Raw genomic sequence first — 9,777 nt, forward strand, 5'->3', positions numbered from 1 at the left:
TTTTCGGATAGTTCCTTGATCCAGCTTATACTTCTCAAGATCTATAGTCAGTGCTAACTACAGGGGTTTAATCTATTGCACCTGTCACTTCCAAGGAGCTTCCCTTTGTTTTACCTTCTTCTGTTTGCTCGTCTCTTCAGTGTCTAATTTCTGCCCTGACACAAGGGGGCGGTGGTGGACACTCTTTTAGGCTCACTTGTTCAGTTCTGCTGTGGGGAGGGAGGGACGCTGCAAACAAATAACACTGGCATGTGTGGGGAGTGCTTGCAATGTCTCGGCCACATTGGGTTTGCCCCCATTCACGGCATGTGTGCTTTCCCCATCTACACTGCTTAGGCTCTAGGTTGCTCTGCTGAGAACTGTCTGAGGCCAGCCCTGGGTTGTATGCACTTCCCAGGTCTAAGCTGCTCAGGTTCAGGTACTCGGGTACTCCTCAGAGGCACAGACTCGGTTGGGCCTGCGTTTTGTGCCCTTCCCAGGTCCGAGCAGCTCAGGTGACCAGGTGTTTGGCGAAAGCAGTTGCTATGACTTATCACCTCCCCAGTCCCTGCTGCTCGGTTTTCTGGGTGCAACCAACTGGCGCACCTTCTCGGGCAGATGTTGACTGTCCAGAATCCCAGGAAGTCTTGGTTAGCAACGAAGCCTGCTTGCAGTTTGGTAGATGATGCCTCTCTGGGGCCCGATTGCCACCTTCCGGCTCTGGCTGGGCTTGCCTTCCTGTTTCCGGTGGAGTACGGGCCAGTCTGCAGCCGGCTAGCTCTGCTCAGTCCTTTGTTCTGTGAGCGGGCCTGGTGGTGTCTTAGGTTAAGGCTTTTCACATGGTAGCTATCCCACAGTCTGGTTTGCTATCTCAAGTTCGTTCCCTCAGATTGCCCTCGGGGCATTCAGGCCGGGTCCTTACAATGCAGCCCAGCCCTCCCTGCCCCGCCCCCACTTGCTAGTGGTGGATGGAGGCGTCTGTGCTGCTTCTCTGCTGGGAGTTACCTTTGGCATGTAATCTATGGGTTTTAATTAATTGTTTATTTTTCCTCCCGGTTATGTTGCCCTCTGAGGTTCCAAGGCTCACCACAGACTTGCCAGTGAGAGTGTTTCCTGGTGTTTGGAAATTTCTCTCTCTTTTAAGACTCCCTTCCCAGGACGGATCTCCATCCCTACCTCTTTTGTCTCTCTTTTTATCTTTTATATTTTTTTCCTACTTCCTTTTGAAGACAATGGGATGCTTTTCTAGGTGCCTGATGTCCTCTGCTGGCATTCAGAAGTTGTTTTGTGGAATTTACTCAGCGTTCAAACGTTCTTTAGATGAATTTGTGTGGGAGAAAGTGGTCTCCCCATCCTTTTTCTCCGCCATCTTAGGACCGCCTCTGAGACTAATTCTTTCAACACTGCTCTTTGATTCAACTTGGGGTGAGCATATGTGCTTCCAGATTTTCATTGTACAATATCATTAGCCCCTTATGACACCTGCGCCTAGGGGATGTTCCTGAAGAAAGACTAGAGAGACTGGAAGTAAAAAAGTGTAACCAATCCTCTGAGCCTGACCAGCCTGCAGAGTAACTCACCACAGAGAAAGGATCTTTTTTTGTATTTTCAATTTAATTAAAATATCTCAGATTGTATTTTCCATATAATTTTCACATGTTTTTCATTAAATTCTATACACTGCTATATGGCCCATTCTGGTCACTGCTATTTTAAGAGAATCTTGAGAGAAAAAATGGTGCTGAAAGAAGTGTTCATGTCTTCTCACTTCTCAAGTTTTATAATTACATGTGGTATTATTTTAAATATGGAGGGTTTTTAAAATGAGAGACTTGGTTATGGGGAATGTTTCTTAGAACGTTTTAAAGGTGAGGATTCTAGGGTTGCAAAGTCCTCCTTATTTTACAGATTGGCAGACTAAGGTAGCAGGGTAGAAAAGTGCCTGATTTCAGGTTGGAGACCTATTGGCCATATCACACTGTGCCTCCCAAACCTGATTCTAAGGCTACTCACATGTTCATGATGCCTTCAGAAGTGATGGGGATCCTCACATTAGCCCGGTTTTCAGAATTCGCTTTGAATGTGATACCCAGAATGTGGAGATTACTGACATTCACCTTGTACAGAAGCCACAATTCACCCATGTCATTCCTCTTGACAGCCATTGCTGGGCTCTTCTCTATGCCAGCCTCGTGCTGAGCATTTGAGCCTCATGGACCTTGCCTGCTTTGGTCTTCATGAGAGCCGTGCTCAGGGGTTGGATTCTTTCCATTGGATGGCATGGCAGACTGAGGATCAGACAGCTGTGATTCCCCTCAAGACTCCAAGGGTGAATATGTGCCAGAACCAGAATTTTTTTAAATTGATTTATAGTTGCTTGACAATGTTATGTAAGTTCAGGTATGGGGCTACCATGGTGGCTCAGAGGGTAAAGAGTCTGCTTGCAATGCAGGAGACCTGGGTTTGGTCCCTGGTTTGGGAAGATCCCTGGAGAAGGAAATGGCAACCCACTGCAGTATTCTTGCCTAAAGAATTCATGGACAGAGGAGTCTGTGGGGTCGTAAAGAGTCAGGTCAATGAGTGACTAACACTTCCACTTTTCATTAGGTTCAGGTGTATAGCAAAGTGATTCAGATACATACATATACATACATACATACATACATACATATATATAGATATATAGATAGAGAGAGAGAGGTATTTTTATTTCAGGTTCTTTTCCTTTATAAGTTATTACAAAATATTGAGTATAGTTCCCTGTGCTATATAGTAGGTCCTTGTTGATTGTCTATTGTATATATAGTTGAGTGTGTATATTTATGTCAAACTCCTAATTTATCCTCCACATTGCTTTCCCTTTTGGTAATCATGAGCGTTTTTTTTTTTTTTTAATGTCTATGACTCTTTTGGTATAAGTTCTTTAGTATCATATTTTGGATTCCATAAATTAGTGCTATCTCTGATATTTGTCTTTCTCTGTCTGACCTACTTCATTTAGTATGATTATCTCTACATCCATCCACTTGTTGCTGCAAATGTTATTATTTCATTCTTTTTCATGCAGAGCCAGAATTAGAACCCAGAACTGCTTGATTGCCAGACTTCACATGTGGGCCACCTACATGGTGTGAATTCTAGTTTCCTCTCTCCTGAGGCCATTCAGACTTTTATACTCAGTTATATTTAGAGAAGAAAATTCTTACCCTTTGGGAAAGGGATTTTAGGCACCAGCAAACAGGTAGAAGTGGAGGTGAAGAGAACCTTTTTCCTGACCCTGATGTCACAGAAGAGATAGCCTAAACCCATGAGATACCTGGACAGCCCCCGTGGCCCTCTGATTTTCCCAAGCTCTGGTGGAGCTGGCCTCAGACCACTTCAGTTCTGCAAGAACACACAAGGTTTATTCATCTTCGCTGGGGGCTCAGTCAGTAAAGAATCTGCCTGCAATGGGGCAGACCTGGGTTCCATCCCTGGGTTGGGAAGATCTCCTGGAAGAGGGCCTGGCAGCCCCCTCCAGTACTCTTGCCTGGAGAATCCCCATGGACAGAGGAGGCTGGCAGGCTACAGGCCATGGGTGTAAAAACTCAGACATGATGAGCAAGTCAGCAGAGCAGAGCACAGCACTCTAAGATGAATCCTTTGTCTACATGAGTGACTCAATCAACTATGGGCTTTCCTGGTGGCTCATCGGGTAAAGAATCTGCCTGTAATGCAGGAGACCTGGGTTCAATCCCCATGTTAGGAAGATCCTGTGGGGAAGGGAACGGTTATGCACTGCAGTATTCTGGCCTGGAGAATTCCATGATCTGTATGGTCTGTGGGTAGCCATGAGTCGGACTCAACTGAGTGATTTTCACTTTCACTTTTTTGTCTTTGATATTAAACTTATGTCCCCAAAGAGATGTATTCTCTTTTTTGGGAACAAATATCTCCAAATGAAGCATCAACTCACCCTATCAGCCTGTTTCACTATTTTAAAAATTCCAGAAATGAGATGCAGTTGGGGGACTGGAGGAGATGGATATAGGTGAATCAGAGGTCTCTGCTGGTGCCAAGTGGGCACCCATTTGGGCTTCCTGGACCAGGTGTTCCGGGTTGACAAGGGCCCAATGCACCAGGCGTAACAACCAACTCAAACAGCAGTAGTTGAGGAATAAACATACTCAAGTCCCAGGAATATCTTACCCCATCAGCTGGCCTCAATGTGACCTGACCTCCCCTGCGGATGCAAAGACTGGGTTCCTGTCCTTGTAAGACCTAGGCTAGTCACTGTCCTTCCCTGAACCTCAATATCCTCAACTGGAAAATGAGGTTTTCTATACCTATTAAGTGTGTTGTTGTGAGTACCAATGGTGAAGTGCACCTGCAGTGCCAAGCCATTTGCCTGGGCCACAGTCTCCCTAGACTTTCCAGCAAAGAGGTGAAAACGACTACCTCTAAGCTCTCCTGTGGCTTTGATATCTGTTGTGTTTCCAATGTGGTTATGTGACCCTCGAGTAGGCATTAGAATGGAGGAGGAAGATATGAGTCTACCAATGTGTTGTCAGGACTTCCTGTGGATTTGAATGGCATGAGCTGACTCCCACTGGCTTCAATAAAGATAAAAAATAAGAAGCAAGACATGTATTTCAACTGGAATTTTTGTGGCAAGGAGGACTTCAGGTACACTTGGATCAAGGCACTATAACAAAACATTGTCTCATCACCTTTGTACAGCTTCTTTTTCTAGTGAGTTTTGCCAAAATATTTGTATATAAATACTAACTTGAGGACAAATCAGACCCAGGCAACATGTGAAGACCTAAAGCCCCCTTGTGAGTCATGAGATCTAGCCAAGAGTTTTTTGTTTCTTTTACATTTTCAAAGAACCAATATTAGTTTGGTTAATATTTTGGATTATTTTTCTCTTGTTATTTAATTTACTCCTGCTGTAATCTTTATTGTACTCTTTCAGTGGTAACTTAGGGCTTAGTTATTCTTCTTTTTCTAATCCCTTAATGTATAGAGGAGGGTTGTTTTTTTTTTTGCTTCTTTATGTAGGCATTTATTGCTACTCTTCCTCACATTTTAATACTAGGGATATAATGTACAACATGATGGCTATAGCTAATGGTGATGTGTGATATATAGAAACTTTGTTCAGAGAGAAAATTCTAAGAGTTTTGATCACAAGGAAAACCTGTTTTTCTTTTTTCTTTATTTTTTATTGTATCTATATGAGAACTTGCATGTTAGCTGAACCTATTGTCATAATCACTTCATGGTACACAGAAATGAAACCACTGGATTCAACTTATACAGTAATGAATGTCAATATTTTTCTTCAAGAAAAAACAGGGAAAAGATGACTAAAAAAGTGTAAACCTTTTTAATGAGAGCTGACACTTCCTGCACCCTCTGTCTGTAAGAGACAATGGTGACAAGGTAGCTTGGGTAGACTTACTGCTGGAAAACATAGTCTCTTAGTTGGGGAAACATTGAGGAGTGGCCCCCGCCTACCAGGAGACAGGTCCTGAGCAGAGTCTTAGGGTTGAGGAGGATTGAGAAGCTGGAGGGAGAGAAGGAATGATGACCAGGTGGATGGAACAGCCTGGACAAAGGCTCAGCACTGACCCAAGTGGGCTACTGCTCAAGAGAAGTCCTAAATTCTGAGCCCTCCTTGTGTACTGTTGTGGGGATTGGGATTGTCACCAAATAAGATGGAGAGGAAAACTCTCATCTCTTTGCTATGGCCAACAGAGGAAGTGCCAGCTGTGACTTCAGATGGAATCCAGCTTTGCTTCTGACCAGCTGTGTGGTCCTGGAGAAGTCATTTCACCTCTCTGAGACTCAGTTGCCACACCTACTCCAAACCATTCACTGCATCACAAAGTGGAGATCAGAATTGAGTGAGATACAGTATATAAAGATTTAATACAGAATTTCTCAACACCGTTTAACAGTAATTCCATGGTGTAGTAGCTGACATTCATCTTGTGCTCACCACCAGTGTCAGACTCTGGTAAAGCATTTTCCACTCATTGACTCATTTAATTCTCAATTCAACCCAATGAGGGAGGTTTTACTGTTAACTCCATTGGGCAGGTGAGAGGACTGATTCTGAGAGGTTAAGTAAGTTGACTGAGATCACACAGCTGGTAATAGCAGGGGCCACGTCATGCTCTGCTCTGTTCAACCTCTCACCTCACGTGTGTCAGGAGCGCCAGCATGGCATCAACTGAGGTCTCTTAGCAGAGCTGGTTCAAGGCCTTCCAGCTGCCCCAGGGGCTCAAGGGCCCCCTGTGGTGACTTGACCTTGTGGGACATCCTTCAGACAGAAAGCCCTTGAGTGAAACAGTGCTGGTTCAGGCCTCTGTGTGACCCTGGCCTCTCAACCTGAGTCTCCCATGAGGACAACAGTGGTTCTTCCCTCACAGAATTGCACAAGCACTGAGATGGCTCATGTTCCCTGGCTCTCTTTGCAGGAAAGTCAGATGGCCTCCTGGATAGGAGAGGCTCGAGGACCCTGAGGTGATAGCCTGGGTCTGTCCTCTGAAGAGGTGACATGGCTGTGAGTAAAGTGTTCTGTGCTCCAGACTCCAGGGCAAAGAGGAAACTGAAGGCTTGCATGTTGAGAAGGGCCATGAGAGAATCCTCATCAGTCCTGGGTGGGAGAGTTCAAGGCCAGGACAGTGGGACCTGCTGGGGGCTAGGGAGAGGTGGCTGAGTACTGGGAGATGGGACATCTCCTCTCTGAGCAAGGGATCCCATACTCATGGGTTTAAAACCTGGTCCTGCCAGTGGTTACCCTGTAACCTCAATATGTCACTTGTCCTTATGAGCCTCAGTTTCCTCATCAATGGGGACAAGATTGGTGTCTCCTACAGAAGGGTCCTATGAAGAGGTCATGAGGTCAGGTGTGCTGGTGAAGGCAGCCCTCCAAAATGGCGGCGGTGTTAGCAGAAGAGAAGTGAGTCTGTCTCCATGTGACCTCAGGTCACCTTCATGCCCATCCTGGGCCTCAGTGTTCCTATTTCTAAGACACGGAAGTTGGGCTTCATAATCCCCAAATTTCCTTCCAGCTACACATGCAGGTTCCTGCTGCCCTGATTGCCTATATCTTGTCTTCCCTAATATCCCAATGGAAGAAATCCAAGGGGCCACACAGGAGGTGCAGAATGGCTTTTTATTGCTGGGGTTAGAGGATGACGAGCACAGGAAGTTCTGACTTTGAGCACAAGTATTGGAGAGGTGTCCTTGGACTGGGCTCACTTGTCACTCCTGGGGGATGGTGGCAGCATCGACCGTCCAGAGGGAGATGGTAGAGAGGTTCAGTCACGTCCTGGGAACCAATCTGGAAGGAGACCCCAGTGTGAGGCATGGGCATCCTGGGGCCCTTACCTGCGCCTGCATTCAGCAGAACGGCTGCAGGGGTACTTTCCCCCAAACCCTGCAAGCTCTGAGGCTCGGGGAGGGACTGGCACCTGTGGTTTGGGGTCTCCCTCTGGCACCTGGCACTGAGCCCTCCTCACCCCCTCACCCTTCAACCCCCTCACCTTAGCAAAATAGCTGACGTGAAAGACTGAGCAAGGCTCAGAGGAGCCTGGGTTCAGAGCTCAGTGTATGATCAGGATCAGGGATCAGACTGAGACACAGGCCAATGCTCTATCCATGACCAGTGGATAGAGGCTCAGTCAGGGCTCAGTCAACAACTGGAGTGAAAGCTATGTCTGACTGTTGCTGGGAGCCAGCACAGGAGATCCCACCCATGGCAAGGTCATGCAAAGGAGACCTAATAAGCAAGGCTTCAGGGCTCGAGAGATCCCCTAGACCTGCTCGAGCATCTACCCCAAAACCAGAATCTGTCTGTCTTACTGTTTTGTGCCTTTTACCAACTCTTCTGACATTAACAGGGGGATAGCCATGACCACCTTTCTCTGGAGAAAATCAACTTAGGGCTCTAGCTAATAAGTCTCTTGGGCATGAAAGGAATATTTCCATTCAACCCCCCTATCAGCATTCTAGCTTTCTTGGCAGGTTTATCCAGATTCTTGCAGCTATGCTTGTGATTGTTCACAGGCTCCCAAATGTGAGAGGCATGGAAAGCCTAAAATATTCTGAAAATATAGAGCCTTTCAAAGAGTTAAAAACTATTAGAGTAGTGCTAATGTAGGATTTCACTGTTGAGCCAGTGCTTGCTGTCAAGTTCCCATATCCCTTATCCATTGTGCACCTGGGAGTGCATTAGTTGACATAGTTGGAATTTAAGAAAAACAAGCATTAACCTTGGAATTAACCACATCAGACCTTCGAGCTAATTGGTTCTTTCTTTGTTGTAACTCACTGCACCTTTGCTCCGTGAGAAATGTAACTCTGTTTAATACTTTCTGAGGCTGACATAGATTAGAAATATAAAGAAAAAACATTTCAAGGGAAAATAAGTTTTCTGGTTGAGCAGCCTTTATCAAAAGAGGGTCACAAAATATTCACAGGCCTCCAAGGCCAGAAGATAATGTACACAACATTGTTTATGGGAAAGGTATGCAGAAAAAAATCCTGGTTTCGATCAGGGCAAAACTGCTGGAGTGTTTGGGCTGATTCTGCATGACCTTGCATCTTTCATTTCCCTCTACGTACAAGTCAAAGTTAAAAGTCCCTTTTGAAAATAAAGTTACGGGCCTCGTTCACCGAAGAAGCTTGGTCTCCCTGTGTCTTTCTTTCTCTCTTTTACACTCTTTTTCAGGCTGATCCCTTGGAGCATAGAGGCTCTCTGCGTTCACTTTCCTGCCTGGGCTTCTAAGACGTGAACAGGAAGGCGCTCTGCATCTTCATTCCCTTGGGAGACCAGGAGGTGCCTGCAGCCTACATGAACAGAGCAAGTCCCTTGTCTTGGGACTTTTTTTGGCTTTCTGTGTAAACCAAGGAATATCAGCCTCTTTCTCTCCTCTATTTTCTTATCTGCAACTTTCTTTCTTTATCTCTCTCTAAATCATTCGCTGACAAAATTTCTCCTGAAGGTTCCCCTGGATCCTGTGGGGGCTGGACCCTGGCAGACTGGGTTCTGGGCTCAGTCAGGGAGAAAAATAAAGTCCAGTCTGGGTGTGTGATTAAGGGTCAGAACTCGGTCTGTGACTGAGATCAGGGCTCAGCCTGCTACTAGAGAAAGAAAAGAAGTCTAACTTTGCTTCTGCTTCTCCACAGATCCCTGTGTGTATGTCTATGTGTGTGGTGGGTGGAGGGGGGTGGGATGTTTATCCTCCCTTAGCCTGGGGCCCAGAGCCCAGCTCTCACCAGCAGGCAGGCATCACAGAGGTTTTCCTCATCTGTGCTCTTTATTTATCTCTGGGATTTCATACAGTTCACTTGAAAGAACAAATCAGTAGCAGTTCTCAGGTTGTAGCACTGGAAGCTGAATAGAAATAGGACACTAAAGGCTGAAACCATCCAGTGGGTCAGACTTGACAGCCACGGGACCTCTTGCATGTCACTCCATCTCTCTGAGCCTCAGTTACTTCATCTGTAAAATGGGTATAAGGACATTACTCATCCCCACAGGGTCATTGCAAGTATCCAGTGAGATATTATATAAGAAGCACAGAGTGATGGCCCAATGAACTGGGTCTGTGGCTATTTTCTAGAAGAACTGCCTCCATGACCCTGACACTGTTACCTCATTTCTGTTGCCCCCCAGCAACCCCAGCCTTGCCAGAGACCCAGGTCAAGAAGAGCTTCTGGGGTACAGAGGTAAAGCCACACCTCTCATAAAAAGTGACAGGTAAGGGGCGATGTTGATTAATAGTGCCTACTGGATATTAA

The 9,777-nt window shown here is 45.9% G+C and overlaps 1 long non-coding RNA gene across 1 annotated transcript in view; it reads right to left on the reverse strand.

The window, feature by feature from the left end:
- Positions 1-9,321, reverse strand: part of LOC120860569 — a 20,015-nt gene extending 10,694 nt beyond the window's left edge. The window contains exon 1 of the long non-coding RNA XR_005720360.1: positions 9,253-9,321. This is a non-coding gene — a long non-coding RNA (uncharacterized LOC120860569). The remainder of the gene's footprint in view (positions 1-9,252) is intronic.
- Positions 9,322-9,777: the final 456 nt, after the last annotated feature.

This window comes from Oryx dammah, unplaced genomic scaffold (genome assembly GCF_014754425.2).
Source record: "Oryx dammah isolate SB20612 unplaced genomic scaffold, SCBI_Odam_1.1 HiC_scaffold_11098, whole genome shotgun sequence".
NCBI lineage: Eukaryota > Metazoa > Chordata > Mammalia > Artiodactyla > Bovidae > Oryx > Oryx dammah.